Below are 18360 nucleotides of genomic sequence, written 5' to 3'. Positions count from 1 at the left end.
GGGCTCCACCGTCACAAACTAATCGCCTCCCCAAGGCCTTACCTCCTCATACTGTTACATTGTGGGTTAGGATCTCAACATATAAATTTGGTGAGAACACAATTGGTCCTCAGCAACCAGTCTCAATCATGCCTCTGTTCACTAACTTCTTTCTATGTTTTGAAACTCAGATGTGAAATAGACCCCCTTTTCTTGAGTTTTCTTATAGTCACTGTTCGTTGAATATTTCATTGAAGTTCTCAACCAGTGGAGAAGTTTTACATTGAAGTATAATGTAAAATGTATTTGGCCACTTTCTTTTTCGCATTTTTTGTTGTCCACCTGCCTTTGCACCCTCCATCCTCCAGACACTTTGCTCAGTTCTAGACTGTCTCTAAGACTGTGATTACCTGTCTATGTTTTTCTGTTTCTCCAGATACTCCTTACCCCTGAATCCCAATATATCTATTTTCCTCACTTTGTACTTCAGAACCATTCATTTCTCCCCTTAATATCTGTATGTAAAGATGCTAGAAGTACTTGTCATCTTTTAGTAGCATAGAAAAGCTGAAAGAATATTGAAATTGAAATATGAATGTTTTATAATTCTCCAGATTGTTTCTTATGATTGTATGTTTGAAAATTTCAAATATAGAAAAATATATACATATTTTTAAATTGGGAATCTATTCATTTAATAAATTGCTACTGAGTACCTTCTATGTATCAGACATTGTTCCAAATGTTGGTGAGGCGATGAACTGAACAAACATTTCGCTCTCATGCAGCTTATCTCCTAGTGGCATGTGTGAGTGTAGATAGATGATAAAGTATAGTTTATATATTATATCCATTGGGGACCACTTCTATGAAGATAATTAAAGCAGGATAAGAACAATAATGAAAGACTGTTATTTTGTACAGGGTGGTCATGAAAGATTTCAACAATAAAGATGTATTTGAGCAGAGACGTAACAGGAGGGAGGAAACGAGCCATGCAGCTATTTCACTGAAGAGTATTTCAGGTAAACTAAACAACAAGACTATCCATGAAACTCAAAAGCAGAGTAAGTAAGTAGAAAGGTGGCAAAAGTAGAGTCATGGAAATATGGGGAGGCAGGGTTACAGCAAATAGGGACACTTTAACAGCAAGGACTTGTATTCGGAGTGTGATGGAAAGTCAAAAATCTTTGAACAAAAACTATGATTTCACTGATTTAGTATTTTTTGTTTTTAAGATTAAATCACAGAATTAAGAATCACAGGCAGAAGCAAGGAAAAAAATTCTGAATTCTCATTACCTCTAAAATTATTTACTTAGGCAATAAGTAAATGTAAGCTTAGTGTAGGATAGAACTTTTTTGTGTTTTGCTTGCTGTTGGATCCTCAGAAGCTAGGGTAAATTATTATACAATAAATGCTCAATAAATATTTTCTATGTATTGGCTTATACCAGACCAATCAATCTTGGCCAAGGTGAGTATTTATAAACATGGCTGCAACATTTGAACAGCTTAAAGTTGTTCATAATATTATTTATTACTATTTTAATGTCTGTAATATCAGTAGCGATGATTCCTTCTTCATTTTTGGTATTAGAAATTTTTATCCAATTTATTTTTTCTTAGTTAACCTGGCTAAAGGTTTATCTATTTTATTGATCTTTTCAAAGAACCAGCTGTTCAATTTGTTAATTTTCTCTCTTGATTTCTTATTTTTTTATTTCATTGATTTCTGCTCTAATTATTACTTTTTCCCTTCTGTTTAAACAGGTCTTCTTTCTTTCGTTTCATAAGATGGAAACTTGGGTCATTTATCTTAGACCTTTGTATGTTTTCAGTGCTATTAATTTGCCTCTAAGCACTGTTTCTGTGGCATCCCACAAATGTTGTTTTATTTTCATTTTCATATTATTTCAAAATATTTTTTAATATCTCTGGCACTATCTTCTTTGCATTATGTTGTATTTAGAAATACATTGTTTAATCTCCAAATATTTCTAAATTTTTCAGCTATTTCCAGTCACCTATAATTTCTAGTTTAATTCTAGTGTGGTCTGGTACATACTTTTTATTTCTATTTTTTACATTTGTTCAAGTGTATTTATCTCGGTTAATATTCCATATAAGCTTGAGAAAAATGTATATGCTGCTGTTGTTGGATGAGGTATTCTGCAAACATCAATTAGATCTACTGATTAATTGTGCGGTTCAGTTTGAAAGTATCGTTGTATTAGGGTTCTCTTGGATAGAACTAATAGGATATATATGTATATATGTATATATATCCTATTAGTTATCGTATATATCTTACATACATATATATAGAGGAGTTTATTAAGTATTAACTTACATGATCACAAGGTCCCACAATAGGCTGTCTGCAAGCTGAGGAGCAGAGAGAGCCAGTTCCAGTCCCAAAACTGAGGAACTTGGAGTCTGATGTTTGAGGGGAGGAAGCATCCAGCATGAGAGAAAGATGTAGGCTGGAGAGGCTAAGCCCATCTCTCCTTTTCACGTTTTTCTGCCTGTTTTATATTTGCTGCCAGCTGATTAGATCATGCTCACCAGATTAAGGGTGGATCTGCCTTCCCCAGCCCACTGAATCAAATGTTAATACCTTCTGGCAACACCCTCACAGACACACCCAGGATCAACACTTTGTATCCTTCAATCCAATCAAGTTGGTACTCAGTATTAATCATCACAAGTCCATCTCTTGTGAATTTGAACAAATACATATCTCCTGAGGTCATAAATAATCTTCAAATAAAGACAATAATAAAGTCATAATTATACCTAACATAATACCTATCCTTCGTACAACCTGAAACGCACCAATCCCCAACCCAAATACTATTACATAAAGTTAAAAATACTTAAATGCTGATATGAAGTCAATAAATCTTATGTCACATGATAAAGGAAAAGGAAATAAAATGAATATCTTAGTACAAGTGTATACATGCACAAATATATCTTTAACAAAAGAAGGAGGAAATACTCATGACAATTACAGTCCTTGTTTCTGCAGCTGGTCACATGGTTGTAACTGGTATTGATGACTACCTTCTTCAACTACCCATTCTGTATGCCCTTTGCCTTCAGCAAGCACCTCAGCAGGTTGTGGTTTTTTTCCTGGTGGAGTAACCCAAACCTTCATTCCTGAAGAGCCTGGGCCATTTGTAGTCCTGCCTGGATTGGGCTGTTGTAGTTTCCCATTGACCTTAATCACAGGGCATGGTAATACTAAGAGACACCCTAATGGATCTTTGTATTCCATGCATACTCTTCCTTACCTCCATTGTGGAGTAGTAGACTGATTTCATCTTGATAGTCGGGGGTCAGTCACCCCAGCCAACACTGTAACTCACTTCTTAGCCTGTTGACTTAAAGGTAGGAGGAGCCCAAAGTGTCCAGGTGGCAATCTTAACTTCCAGTTTTATGGAGTAATTGTTGTGTCTCCTGGTGGCAGCATTCCTCACTCTGGAACTAAGACCTCTACGCCAGCAGAATGTAATGTCACAGGAACAGGAAGTAAAAATTTTGCTAGTGGATCACTAGGGGTGATAGTGAGTGGTGCCACTTCCACTTCCACCCCTTGATTACTGGACCTGTAAATCCTGGCTATGGGAGAAACAGTACCATATACTGGACGCTGATTCAGAGCATACACAGCCTTCTGGAGAACTTTGTCTAAACCTGCAAAGTATTGTCACCTAGTTGGAGTTGTAATTGTGACTTCAAAAGGCCATTTCACTGTTCTGTCAATCCAGCTGCTTCCTGATGGTGGGGAACATGGTAAAACCAGTGAATACCATGAGGATGAGCCCAATGCTGCACTTCTTTAGCCATAAAGTGAGTGCCTTGGTCAGAATTTCTATGCTGTGTGGAATACTATAGATAAGGCATTCTGTGAGTCCACGGATGGTAGTCTTGGCAGAAGCACTGCATGCAGGATAGGCAAACTCATATCTGGAGTAAGTGTCTATTCCAGTGAGTACAAACCTCTGCCCTTTTCATGATGGAAGAGGTCCAATATAATCAACATGCCACCAGGTAGCTGGCTGATCACCCTGAGGAATGGTGCCATATCGAGGACTCAGTGTTGGTCTGTGCTGCTGGCAAATTGGTCACTCAGCAGTGGTCATAGCCAGGTCAGCCTTGGTGAGTGGAAGTCCATGTTGCAGAGCTACTGTGTAACTTCTATCCCTGCTACCATGGCCACTTTGTTCATCGGCCCATTGGGCAATGACAGGCGTGGCTGGGGAAAGAGACTGAGTGGTGTCCACAGAACTGGTCATCCTATCCAGTTGATTATTAAACTGCTCCTCCGCTGAGATCACCTCTTGGTGAGCACTCACATGGGATACAAATAACTTCACAGTTTTCAACTACTCAGAGAGGTCCATCCACATACCTCTTCCCCAAATTTCTTTCTCACCAATTTTACAATCATGCTTCTTCCAGATCTCTGACCATTCAGCCAAACCATTGGCTATAGCCCATGAATCAGTATATAATCACATATCTGGCCATTTCTCCTTCCATGCAAAGTGTACACCCAGGTGCATGGCTTGAAGTTCTGCCCACTGGAAAGATTTCCCTTCACCACTGTCCTGCAGGGATGTCATAGAATGGGGCTGTAGTGCTGCAGCTGTCCACTTTTGGATAGTGCCTGCGTATCGTGCAGAACCATCTGTGAACTAAGCCCTAGTCTTCTTTTCTTCTGTCAGCTCCCCATGATCATAGAGAAATCCCCATGAGGCCTTCAGTGCAGGCTGAGGGAGAGAAGGCAGGGTGGCAGGACTGGATACTATGGGTGTTAGAACCACTTCCTCAGGTAACTTTTTGTGCCTTCAGGACCTGCTCAAGCCCCATCACATATATATCACTTCCATTTAATGATGGAATGCTGTTGTGCATGGGTCATTCATGGCTAGATGGGTCAGAAAGCACCCAGTTCATAATAGGAAGTTTGGGTCGCATGGTGATTTGATGACCCATAATCAAATGTTCAGTTTCCACAAAAGCCCAGTAACAGGCTAAGAGCTATCTCTGAAAAGGAGAGTAGTTATCTGCAGAAGATGACAGGGCCTTTCCCCAAAATCCTAGGGGCCTCTGCTGTGATTCACCTATGACAGCCTCCAAAGGCTCCAAACAGCATCTCTTTCTGCCACTGACACCAGAAGCAGCATTGGATCTGCTGAGTCACATGGCCCAAGTGGCAGAGAAGCTTGCACAGCAGCCTGAACCTGTTGCAGAGCTTTCTCCTATTCTGCACCCCACTCAAAACTGGCAACCTTTCAGGTCACTTGATAAATGGGCCAGAGTAACACACCTGAATGAGAAATGTGTTGTCTCTAAAATCCAAATAGGCTACTAGGCATTGTGCCTCTTTCTTGGTTGTAGGAGGGGCCAAATGCAGCAACTTATCCTTCACCTTAGAAAGAATATCTTAATAGGCTCCACACCACTGGACCCCTAGAAATTTTACTGATAGAAGTATACCGAATTTTAGTTAGATTTATTTCCCATCCTCTGGCCAGCAAACGTCTCACCAGTAAGTTTAAAGCATTGCTACTTCTTGCTCACTGGATCCAATCAGCATAATATCATCAATGTAATTGACCAGTGTGGTATCTTGCAGAAGTAAAAAGTGATCAAGGTCTCTCTGAATAAGATTATGACGCAAAGCCAGAGAGTTCACATACCCCTGAGGTAGCACAGTAAAGGTATATTGCAGTGCCTTCAGTGGCCTTGCCAGCTGAAGGCAAATTGCTTCTGGTGGGCCTTATGGACAGGAATAAAGAAAAAGGCATTTGCCAAGTAAATGGCTGCATACCAGGTACCAGAAGATGTGTTAATTTGCTCAAGGAGTGAAACCACATCTGGTACAGCAGCTGCAACTGGAGTCATCACTTTGTTAAGCTTATGATAATCCACTGTCATTCTCCAAGATCCATCTGTCTTCTGCACAGGCCAAATAGGAGAGTTGAATGGGGATGTGGTGGGAAACACCACCCCTGCATCTTTCAAGTCTTTGATAGTGGCACTAATCTCTGGAATCCCTCCAGGGATGCAATATTGTTTTCGATTTACTAGTTTTCTAGATTGAGGCAGCTCTAGTGGCTCCCAATTGGCCTTTCGCACCATTCCTGTCCATAAGACCCACCAGAAGCAATTTGCCTTCAGCTGGCAAGGCCACTGAAGGCATAATAGCCCTCACCCTACCAGTCAGGGAGCCAATGTGGGGGATCTGTCAGCTGCTAAGTATGTCTATGCCAATTATGCATTCTGTCACTGGGAAAATGACCAAAGAATGAGTCCAGGGACCCACTGGACCCACCGGACCCACCAGACCCACTGTAAGTTGGATCTGAGCTAAAACTCCATTAATTACCTGACATCCATGAGCCTCTACTTTAACTGGAGGACTGCAACGACATTTTGGGTCCCCTGGAATCAATGCCAGCTCAGAGCCAGTGTCCAGTAGTCCCCAAAATGTCTGATCAATTCCCTTTCTCCATTGCACAGTTACCCTGGGAAAAGGCCACAGGTCTCCTTGGGGAAGAATGGGAGAAAGATTCACTGCATAAATTGTCCATATGTAGTGGAATCCTTCCTCGAGGGGACCTGGCCTCCCCTTCATTCAAGGGATTCTGGGTCTGTAAACTGGCTCAAGTCTGGAAATTGATTGAGGGGCTGTGATCCCCTGTTTTTATAATGCAAATTAGTCTTTTGCTCATTCCACTTAGAAGTTTTCTGTTTGTATAATTTAAGTAGGAATGCTGTAGGCTTCCTATCAATTTCACTTCTAGGAACACTCTGATTAATTAGCCAATGCCAGAGCTCTATGCGAGTCAGATTATTCTGATTGTCGCTTTGCCTCTGCTTTTCATTACTGTAACTACACCCACCTTGCTTTTGATGGTTGAATGCTGCCACTTGGTCCCTGCCATCTTGGGATCCAATTACTCCCATTGTATTTAAATGTTGTAGTTGAGTGACTGTGGTTCCCACCGTTAGATCTGACATACAGAGAAGAGCAATTACAGGGCTCTTCAAAGATGCAGGTTCTGCCCTCACAAATCTATTTTGCAAGACATTGGTCAAGGCTATATCTTCTAGATTCTCCAAGCTGGGATGAGTAGGCTTAAAGCGACTAATCCACTCCACCATCACAATCTCCCTAAGTCTTTGAATCCCTTCCTCTACATTAACCCAAGGGAGATCAGGCATTTCCAGCTTGCTCACATTGGGCCATCATTTAATCCACATTTCAGCTATCCAAGCAAATAAACTATTAGAACCCTTTTCAACTTCCCAAGCTGCAACATTAAATGCAGAATCCCTACTTAGTGGGCCCAAATCAATAAATTTAGCCTGATCCTACTCTGTGTCTTCCACCATTATCCCATACCTTTAATATCCATTCCCATGGCTGTTCTCCAGATTGCTCTTTATATAGATTAGAGAACTCAAACAGTTTTTTTTAGTGTACTCCACCTCCTCTTGGGTCACACACTCAACCGTACCTCTAGGGGCCCGCTGAGATTTTAGTCTAGTTATAGGTCTAGAAACAAACAGGGGTGTTGGGGATGGATTCTGAGGAGAATCAACATTATCTTGCCTGACAACTGCCTCAGGGGAGTCATCACTGTTGCCTTAGGCAGCACAGGGTTTATCTCCTCAGACAAATGTGGAGAGGCTGATGGCAGCATGCGTCAGGGAGGGGATGTTGCCACTACTGGGGATGAGGAAGATGTTCCTTCTGGCAGAAAAGGTTCATCAAAGTTTACAAACTCAGTGTCCCCACCTTCATCAGGGTCCTCCCACACATCCCCATTACAAGTTGCAGGGTCCCATTCTTTTCCAATCAATGCCCTCATTTTAACAGTAGACACCTGGTGAGGCTGTGCATTCATCTTTTGTTGCAGATCAGCAACTCGCATGATAGAGAGCTTTTGTCTGTTTTTCCACAATTTCAGCTCTTTCTCTACAGGAGATAAAACTCTTAATCAGGGCAATCTTAGCAGTTTTGAGGCTCAGTATCTGCTTCTGAAGCCAGGAGACAGAATCCCTGAGTTCTTCATTTTCTTTCATCACTTTTTCCAGTGAACTTAGGAGCAACCAACCAGCTTCATTATGTTCCTTGTTTCTCCACATATGGTCAAAAGTATTATGTATAGAGTCACTAAACTCTATGCCTCTCATGAGCAGTGAATCAGGAGTGTCAAATGCATTTATTTTGTGTAACTCTCTAAACAGTTCATGCAAAGGAGTATCAGTGTTCTTCATAGTATTAGAAGTAGAGTCCTTAGCATTTTGGGTCTAATCATATTAAGCAACCAACTCTAGAAACTCAAACCCAAAAGAACTCAATCCTTAATATTCTTTTCCTCTAGAACCACTCCTGGTACCAAAAGCTATTAGTCAGGGTTCTTTTAGAGAAACAGAACTAATAGTGTATATATATATATATATATATATATATATATATATATATACACACACACACACATGTATTGACTTACATGATTACAAAGTCCCACAATAGGCTGTCTGCAAGCTGAGGAGGAAGGAGAGCCAGTCTAAGTCTCAAAACTGAAGAACTTGGGGTCCAGTGTTCAAGGACAGGAAGGTTCTAGCTCAGGAGAAAGATGTAGGCTGGGGAGCTAGGCCCAGCTCTCTTTTTCACGTTTTTCTGCCTGCTTTATATTCACTGGCAGCTGATTAGATTGTGCCCACCAGATTAAGGGTGGATCTGCCTTCCCCAGCCCACTGACTCAAATATTAATCTCTTTTGGCAACAACCTTAGAAACACATCCAAGATCAATACTTTGTATCCTTCAATCCCATCACGTTGACACTCAGTGTTAACCACCACACTTGATTTTGTACCTGTTGAATATGTTAATTACTGAAAGAGTGTGTTGAAATCTCCAAATGTAATAGTCACATAGTGTGAATTTTTATGTTAAACTTGCTAGGAATTGGGCTATGTTTAATGTTTACTGTGGTTGTAGTTGGCAGTCTTCAAATTGATCTAGTTGTCCTTATTTTTAATATTTCCTGTTTTCTTTTGGGTTTCCTAAGAACTCCTTGAATTGAGTCTTTGTCTTTCAGCAGTTTCAGCTGCACTCCACTATTGTTTATGGCCCCACTGATGTTGTGGAGGTAAAGTTTTGGGAAGGGGAGCATTCTATAATTTTATTATTTATCAGTCTTTTTTTTGTACAACAGAAGTTTAGATTTATTATGTATTTATTTCCAAGGTAACTTTGTTATTATGAAAACAGAACTAATACTTGGCCAAAAAAAAAAAAAAAAACCCCAAAAAACAGAAGAAACACCACTTCATAATGTCAGGTTTTCCACTTCCAGGATAAAAGGAAAAAATATCTATTGCAGACACGGAATCAGTCTCCCTTGGGTAAGTATGTGTCACAGATCGACCCAATTCGTGGGCAATCTTTTCCCATCGACCTGGAGTCCCTCCTGGGAACTTAACCATACTTCTTATCAGTTGGCTGAGGTCCTCTTCTGTCCATTCAGGTGCATTTTTTCTTCTGTGTTCAGTTCCTGTTTTCCAACCAATCATCCATTTGTTCCTCAATTTCTTCTATGGAAGTTCCATGATCATAAGAGTGAATCTATATACTTTCTAAAGGTGTGTATATAGGAAATTCAGGTTTTAGTTTTTTAACTTTATTCTGTTTAGAGGCACCATGTCCTTGGACTTTAACCCTTCACAGATATTTTTTAAACTCTCTTTTTCTTCACTTGTGTAAAACAGCCAGGTTAGAAGGGACTAGAATAGGACAGTTAACTTTTCCTCCAGATCAGCTGAGCCCTTTGTTATGAAGAAGACTACAGGATTTTAGGATGGTTACTTTTCCCTTCTGCTGTGGCCATAGGGATCTTTACTGTATTTTCACTGAGATAACTGGTGGGGTTATCTCAGGGGTTCCCCACTGAGGAACTGGTGGGGTTCCTGGAGGTGAAATTCACAAAAGTCTTGAGACCCTCCTGAATCTGCATCACCCAGGAGTTCTCACTCTCATACTGTTATTCCACTCAGCTTCCACAATCTGTCAAAGTCACCACTGGAATATTACTACTAGGTTATGGCTGCAGTGGCTTCCGTTCCAAGTAAGCAGAGCTCTGCTGTGATTCTCTGAATTCACCTATTTCAAATTTCAGTATGGTAGTTTGCCCTGTGGCCTCAATTATCTGATGGGTTCAAAACATCCTTTTATTTTCAGCTTGTTCAGCCTTTTTTCCTTATTGTAAGCATGGGAATAGTGACTTGCAAGCTCCTTACCCATCAAAGGTGAAACTGGAAGTTCCCAAGTGCTACAACCAGATGAATATTAATTGGAGGATAGTGAATGGTATTCAGAAAAATGTCACCACTAAAATAATAAACATACATTTATTTTAGTATACATTGCCCAATATGCATAAAAATATGAAAACCTAATCAAGTAGGCTGAATGTAAATGTCTGCATTAAAATTCTATCATTTTAAAGAGTTAATGGATTTTAAATATCTGGATGATATGTATGTTAAGAAAAGGTATGTTTCTTGTTATTTCTACTGAGACTTCACACTACCATTAAGAGATGCAAAAGAAGTGTGGAAGATGGAATCCAACCATATTTGGAACATTTTCAGGGTGCTTTGTGTCATCTTAGAGTCAGATAACAGGCTGAGTACCTGGCATGAACACGATAATGACTGACCCAGACTGTCATCTTGTGTTCCTGCTTCTATTCTTGCCAACATAGAAAAAGGGATTAAAACTGGCAAATGACAGAGAGATGCCATTGAAAGAGCAGCTAACTTTCATTATGTGGCATATGGATTCATTATTTTTCCTTAAAAGCCTTTTCTTCCTTCTTATACTCATTGCTTTGTGGCTTAAAAAATAGCTGAATTGCTTTGGACCCCTGTTTGAAAGGGCTCAAATAGAATGTGCCTTTTCTAAACAGTAACAATAAAAGTTTTCTTTTTCAAACAACCCTGCAAACAGGATGGCTCACAACTGGCATACTGTGACCTAGTTACTGTTGGTTTCATAAGAATATTCACAATAATAATGCGGCCACCAATTGCAGCTTGCTGAACAGTTAGAAACCAATTCAGGGTCTTCTACAGACCTATCCACATCAGGGCAATCTTGTCCTCCAGGTATTCAAATGCATAGATATTCTTATATTGTAAATATTTTTTCTTTGTTCTCTTGCTTCGTATGGAGGGAGATTTCCAAGATTAAATTTGCTGTAAAATTCAAGTTCTTTTTAACTGAGACTATTTTCCTCACTAGTTTCTTCTAAGGGTATGGAGTTTGGGGGGAATCCTAAACAAATGCCAATTTATTTTCTATGTATTTTCAATTCATCAGTAAGGGTAAAATTCTGTGGTTCTTTAAAGAGTGGACAAGTACAGAGGATACTTCCAAGAAAGTCAAAGAATGCATATCATAAAACCACAAAAGTAGTAGTTTTGTTATCAGAAATATTCTACCCTAGTTTGTGCCTTTTAAATTTGTTTTAAAAAAGCAAATATTAGAAACTTCTTTACCATAAGATACTAAAATATAGGATATTACACACAACATTTCAGTGTCATTGTTCTATTGTTTTGTAGCAGGACAAGCCACAGACAAAACCCCTCAGACACTGAGTTAAAGAAGGAAGGGCTTTATTCAGCCAGGAAATTCAGCATCACTCAAGTCTCCAACAACCAAGCTCCCCGAGTGAGCAATTCCTGTCCCTCTTAAGGACTCACAACTCTAAGGGGGTCCGCGTTAGAAGGTTGTGATCAATTGAGCAAGCAGGGAGTACGTGACTGGGGGCTACATGCACTGGTAATCAGAACGGAACAGAACAGGACAGGGATCTTCACAGTGCTTTTCTTAATCAAATAACCGATTAGGTCAGGGATTGATCTTTAACTACCAGGCCCAGGGTGTGGCGCCGGGCTCTCTGCTTGTGGATTTCATTTCTGCCTTTTAGTTTTTATTTCTTCTTTCTTTGGAGGGCATAAGACAATATGAGGGGTGGTCTCCTCCCTTATTCCCCTCCTTTGAGAATCTCACTCAGTAGTGGGAGTTCTCACTTTCATTCTCGCTACCCATGTCTTCTTGCCAGACAGATCAATAGTGATTCATATAGTACACTTGTGCTGAAGCATTTTGACAAACTAAGGTAGCAGTGAAGCTTTTTATCATTTGAAGAAGTACAGGTAGCAAACAAGGGAGCAGTAAGCAGGTTCCTATTACTATTGTAACTCCTATTATAAGAGTTTTAAATCCTCCTAGCACTGGGAACCATTTTCCCAACAGGGCCCCAGGATTAAATCCATGCCACACTTGCATGGACACATATGCCAGTTTTGTCATATCTCTATGTCTTCAACTACTTGCCCTTGATCATCTATGTGTAGACAGCAATTAGTAAGGTTAAATTTCCCACAGACCCCTCCTTCAGCTGCTAGCAAGTAGTCTAGAGCAAATCCATTTTGATAGATAGCATTTCTCATCTGAGTTTCTTGCTGGGCCAGAATAGTCAAGGCTTTGCTGGTTTTATTAGTGATTATTTCTAAGACAGCTTGTAACCGTATGATTCGGTTGATCATGTAAATGGGGGTCCGGTACCCCCACGAGCCATCTTGTGCCCAAGTAGCAGGCCCATAATATTGTATGATTCTCTAAGGGGGCCATTCATCATCTTTCCAATTTCCTGTAGCTATGCTTCTCTTTTCGCGGGAAGCATAGACAGGGAAGCCCAGGAGTTCGCCTGTTTTTATGGGCATTAAGAAGAAAGATGGTTTAATAGTGCCAATAACACAACTACCTGCCCGCTGGTCGGGTAATTTGGCATAAGCTCTATGCCTACATATCCAGTATGATCCAGTGGGGACTGTCCAGTCCTGTTGGGACTCCAGGTGGGTCCATATGGTTTGCAACTTGGGAATTTATTAAATAGATTCCTCTCTGTGTGATTTGAACTCCACCAAGTGACTGTTTTTGTGGTACTATTATACAGTTTCTGTCCCAGAAAACTAAGTCGTCCTGTGGGGTTAGTGAATTATTTTCCTTCTGTAGCTATGCAATATTGTCCAATAATTGAGGCTTTTAGGGCCTAGAAATTATCAGGGTGATTCTTTTGAGCTGGGAATTCATCAGGAACTGAGTCTGTAGGTACTAATTCTCGGGCTTCCCATGGCCATTGGTCTCCCATTACAGTTCCTCCACATACATAACATGAAGTGACATTGAGAGACTGGGCCACATGCTTGGCTAATTGCAAAAACAAATTTCTTGTTTTTCCTGGAATTTCTGGTGATGGCACATTTAGTTCATCATAGAAAGTTTGAAACACTGGCTCAGGAGAGCGTTTGTAAACTTCTCCTGGAACTAAGATATTTACTCGAGGATCCAGTCCAGCCCTGTCGATTCCTAAGTTTACATGCTTCCCTTTTTTCCAGCGAGGATCAAGGGCATTGGTTATTACTAGCTCTAAGGGGTACATTATCCCTTAGTACAGGAAGGGCCATTTTTTCCTTTCTGAAGGTGAACTGGATCCTTTTCATTTTTTATCCAAGTGGCCCAGTGACACAAGACCCATATCCACATTCATTTCCACACAGTCCTAATTCATGACAAATGTACTTATTTTCAGTCATATAGCCTTTTTCCCAACTAAAAGAGCCAACCCCCCTTCCTAACTTATTGCTATTAACGACAGCACAGGCATCAAATTTCAAGATTATGCGTTTGGGCACCCCTTTTTCTTCTGTTCTGGCTAATACTTTACTTGTATCATTTATGAGTCCCCACCAGTCTTCAGTCCTTAATCTTATTTCAAAAACTGTGGACATGGGAGGCTCAGAGGGATCATAACACACATCTGGGCAGTTGTTTCCTGGGCTACATACCTTGTACTGAGTGTCATTATATAAACGTGTTCTTCTTAAAGTTCCTAGGCATTCATAGTAACTATAGAACAGAAAGATTGTTTTAACTTGTTGCCCTACCTCGGTAACCTGATGTATACACTGAGAACAGTCCTCCATGCGGGGAAAATCAGTGGAAGTTTTTACTATACAAGTCCAAATTATAAGGAAAATGAGTCCCACGATGATCTTCCTCATGCTTCGGCCATGCGTAGACCAGCCAGCTTCCGGGTGTGACTGGAGCAGGGCTTGTCATCCTCCTGAGAGTCACTTTGCAGGGGTTGTCCTGGCTCGGTTTTGCCTCCCAGGTTTCAGCAGCTGCAGGTTTCACATGGCTGTGGTGGATCCAGGCTGGGATTCCTTCTACCTTTACAGCCGTGGGGGTGGTCAGGATGACGGTCTGAGGTCCTTTCCACCATGGCTGCAAAGGGGCTACGTTCCAGTCCTTGATCCACACGTGATCGCCTGGAGAGAAGGGGTGAACTGGGGAGAATAAGCTGATGGGACACCTCTCATTTACCCAAGTTGAGATTGTTTGTGTAATTTTTCCTAAAGCCTGTAGCTGTCACTGTAATTCAATTTCACCTAACTCTCGGGGAGTGCCTGGAAGCCCCTATAGTATAGGAGGAAGCCTATGATACAGTATTTCATAAGGGGATTATCTTGTTTTCTTAGAAGGAGTGCATCTAATTTTAAACAATACCAGAGGAAGGGCCTTATCCACTTTAATCCTGTTTCCTGACATACTTTCCCTAAACTATTTTTGATAGTCCAATTTATTTGCTTCACCTTTCTGGAACTCTGAGGTCGGTAGGCGGCATGTAGCTTCCAAGTGATTCCTAATGCCTTTGCTGTCTTCTGTACCAAGTCACCCACAAATGCCGGTCTGTTATCTGAGCCGATTAGTAAGGGCAGTCCAAACCTAGGAATAAGATCTCGGAGAAGCACACGGGTTACCTCATAGGCCTTTTCAGTTCGTGTTGGATAAGCCTCCACCCAGCCAGAGTGAGTACACACAAGAACCAGCAAATACTTGTTACCTCCACATTTTGGCATTTCTGCGAAATCCGCTTGAAGATCCTCAAAAGGAGCCATTCCATAAGCTTGTATGCCAGGTGGAAGAGCGGGGCCTCGCCTCGCATTATGCTGTCGGCAAGTAACGCACCGTTGTGCTACTGCTGTGGCAAAGGTTGGCAAGTGTGAGATGTAGAAGTACCAGCCTAACAATTTTTCAAATGACTCTTGACCTAGATGAGTGGTTTCGTGCATGGCCAATATGATTGTGGCTCCCAGCAACTGCGGCACAGCTACTCTCCCATCTGGCAGTCTGATCCATCCTCCTTTTATTATTTGCCTCCCGTCTGCATGGAAGAAGGCTTTTTCTTCTTTAGAATAGGTAGGTACCGGGTCAGGTGTTTGAGGGAGTAAGGGGGCTGCTATCGATGCCCAGTAAGGGGTAGATGCTGCTTTTCGAGTTTCTGGATCAGCTTGAGAGTTTCCTAATGCCACTGAGGTGGAGGCTCGCTGGTTTCCCCTGCAGTGCATGACTGCCACCTTCTGAGGTTTCCCCTGCAGTGCATGACTGCCACCTTCTGAGGTTTCCACACTGCCTCCAGTAATTGTAGAATTTCTGTTGATATTTTATGTCCTTTTCCCCAGAGTTTAACAGGCCCTTTTCCTTATATAATGCTCCATACACTTGGAGGGTTGGAAAGGCATTTCGAGAGTCAGTGTAGATGTTTACAGTCTTAACCTTCACTGAGTTCTACAGCCCGAGTTAAAGCAGTGAGCTCAGCCTTCTGGGCTGAAGTGCCCTGTGGCAGCAGTTTGACTTCAATGACAGCATCTAAAGTTACCACCGCATATCCTGCACATCTTTCTCCTTGTGAGTTGATGAAGCTGTTTCCGTCTACGTATAACTCCCAGTCTACTGATGCCCATGGCTGGTCCCGAAGGTCAGGTCTGCTAGAATAGACTGAGTCCAACACCTCTACACAGCTATGCTCGACCGGGCTCTCTGATACTGGGAGCAGGGTGGCGGGATTTAGGGTGTTACAGACTTCAGTGGTTATGTGGGGATTTTCACTTAGCAAGCTTTGGTTCTTGGTTAATCTAGCATTTGTTAGCCAGTGATGTCCTTTGATATTCATCAAAGTTACCACAGCATGGGGGGGCCTTTATATTCCGGTTTTGCCCAAGGGTTAGTTTATCTGCTTGTGCTAACAGGGCTGTTGCTTCCAGGGCCCTTAGACATGGTGGCCAGCCTTTGAAAACCCCATGTAGTTGTTTTGAGAGGCCACTGGCCTTGGCCAGGGCCCCACAGTCTGGGTTAAAACTCCAACTGCCATTTTTTCTCTTTCTGGCACACAGATTGTAAAGGGCTTTGTCAAATCTGGTAGTCCTAGGGCTGGGGCCAACATAAGTTTTTCCTTTAACTTGCAAAAGGCTTGCTGTTGTAGAGGCCCCCATTCAAAGGGCTCCCAGTCGCCCCCCTTTGTAACCCCATACAAAGGTTTGGCTAGCACTGCAAAGTTTGGAATCCATAATCTGCAAAACCCCACAGCTCCTAGGAATTCCCTTACTAGCCTTCTGGTTGTAGGTTCTGGTAGGCTGTAGACGACCTGCTTTCTTTCTGATCCCAGGCTGTGCTCCCCTTTCCGAATAGTGAATCCCAGGTAGCGTACCTGCTGTCTGCAGATCTGAGCTTTCTTCTTGGACACCTTATACCCACAGTCCTCCAGGTGCCAAAGCAGGGCATCCGTCCCTTTTGCGCACTGGACTGCTGTGGAGTGTCCCAGCAGAAAGTCGTCCCCGTACGGGAGCAAGACAACCTAGCTCTTTAGCAGGAAACTTTTGCAGGTCTCAAGCCAGGGCCTCCCTGAAGATAGTAGTGGAGTTCTTGAACCCTTGGGGAAGCCAGGTCCAAGTGTACTGAGTAGTGACACCTGACTCCGGATCTTCCCACTGAAAGGCAAACAGCTTCTGGCTCTGGGGAGCTATTCTGATGCTAAAGAAGGCACCTTTTAAGTCCAGACAGGTAAACCAGCTATCCTCAGCCGGCAGCAGCCCTAACAATGTGTAAGGGTTAGGAACTGTTGGGTGCAGAGTCACTGTCGCTTAGTTGACCAAGTGCAAGTCCTGTACTGGTCGGTAGTCCTTGGTCCCTGGCTTAGGGACAGGCAGGAGGGGGATGTTCCATGGAGACTGGCAAGGAACTATAATTCCATAGGCTTTCAAGTGCCTGAGATGAACCTGGATTCTTTCAAGAGCTTCTCTGGGAACCGGATACTGCTTTTGTCTAATTGGTTGGGCCCCAGGCTTAACTTCTATGAGTACGGGGGCTTGGTTGACCGCCAGTCCCGGAGCATTATCCTCTGCCCATACTCGAGGCCATCACTTAGCTAGAGCTGATTTTATCTCTTAGCCTGGCTCGGTTAGAAAAAGTCTCCATTCTTCTTCCCGGGGGACCATAAGAGCCATGACAACTCCTGTTCCCAGTAACTTTAGCTGTAAAGAGCCCTGTTTTGTAAAGGAGATGGTGGCTCTCAACTTGCTAAGCCAGTCTCTTCCCAGCAAGGGCAAGGGACAGTCAGGCATGTACAAGAACTGGTGAACTATTTCATGTCCCCCCACCAAGCAGGTCCATGGTAGACCATCTGCTTAGTGGAAACTCCTGTTGCTCCCATTATATCAATGGTTTTCTTGGATAAGGGGGTGGCCGGGATGGTCACTACTGAATGTTCAGCACCAGTATCGAACAAAAACTTAATGTCCTTGCCCCCAATTGTAATCCTGACCGTGGGCTCCTTGGGAGTGCTTGAGCCTGGTCCCCTTCAGTCCAATAGCCCTTCAACCAGATTGAACAAAGCTCTGTCATCTTTATCTGAGGTCTTTTGTTCCGAATCACCTTGCTTTTCCTTCAGTTGGGGACACTTATCTTTCCAATATCCTATTTCCTTACAATAGGCACATTGGTTACTTTGCAAGCGTGGGCGATTAGACTGGGTATTCTTCCCGGAACCCCCCTTTCCCTCTCCTTTCAGGGGAATTCCCCTAACAACCGTGGCCAGTAAGTTGGCGTTTCACCTGGCCTGGAGTTCGCCTTCCTTACGGCTTTCTCTGCGGCTTGTTGCATCTCTATTTACAAACACTTGATTGGCTATTTCCAGTAACTGTGAGGTATTCATACCCGCAAACCCAGCCTGTTTCTGCAATTTTCTCCTGATATCTTCTGCACTTTGACTAACTAAAGCCATGTTAATCATGCGCTGATTTTCAGGGCTATCTGGATCAAAAGGAGTGTACATACCGTAAGCCTCACACAGTCTTACATAGAATTGCGCTGGACTCTCCTCTTTTCCTTGGATGACCTCAGAAACCTTATTTACACTTGTAGCCTTTTGAGCCCCTTTCTT

General features: G+C 42.3%; 1 long non-coding RNA gene across 1 annotated transcript in view; it reads left to right on the top strand.

Moving 5' to 3' along the window:
- LOC134807489 (uncharacterized) overlaps positions 1–18360 on the top strand; it is a 476245-nt gene that overhangs the window by 21847 nt on the left and 436038 nt on the right. Inside the window, exon 4 of the long non-coding RNA XR_010148081.1 lies at positions 904–1004. This is a non-coding gene — a long non-coding RNA (uncharacterized LOC134807489). The remainder of the gene's footprint in view (positions 1–903; positions 1005–18360) is intronic.

Source organism: Pan troglodytes, chromosome 10, assembly GCF_028858775.2.
Source record: "Pan troglodytes isolate AG18354 chromosome 10, NHGRI_mPanTro3-v2.0_pri, whole genome shotgun sequence".
NCBI classification, from domain to species: domain Eukaryota; kingdom Metazoa; phylum Chordata; class Mammalia; order Primates; family Hominidae; genus Pan; species Pan troglodytes.
Note: the sequence above shows the minus strand (reverse complement) of the source record. Positions and strands in the feature narration are given on the sequence as shown.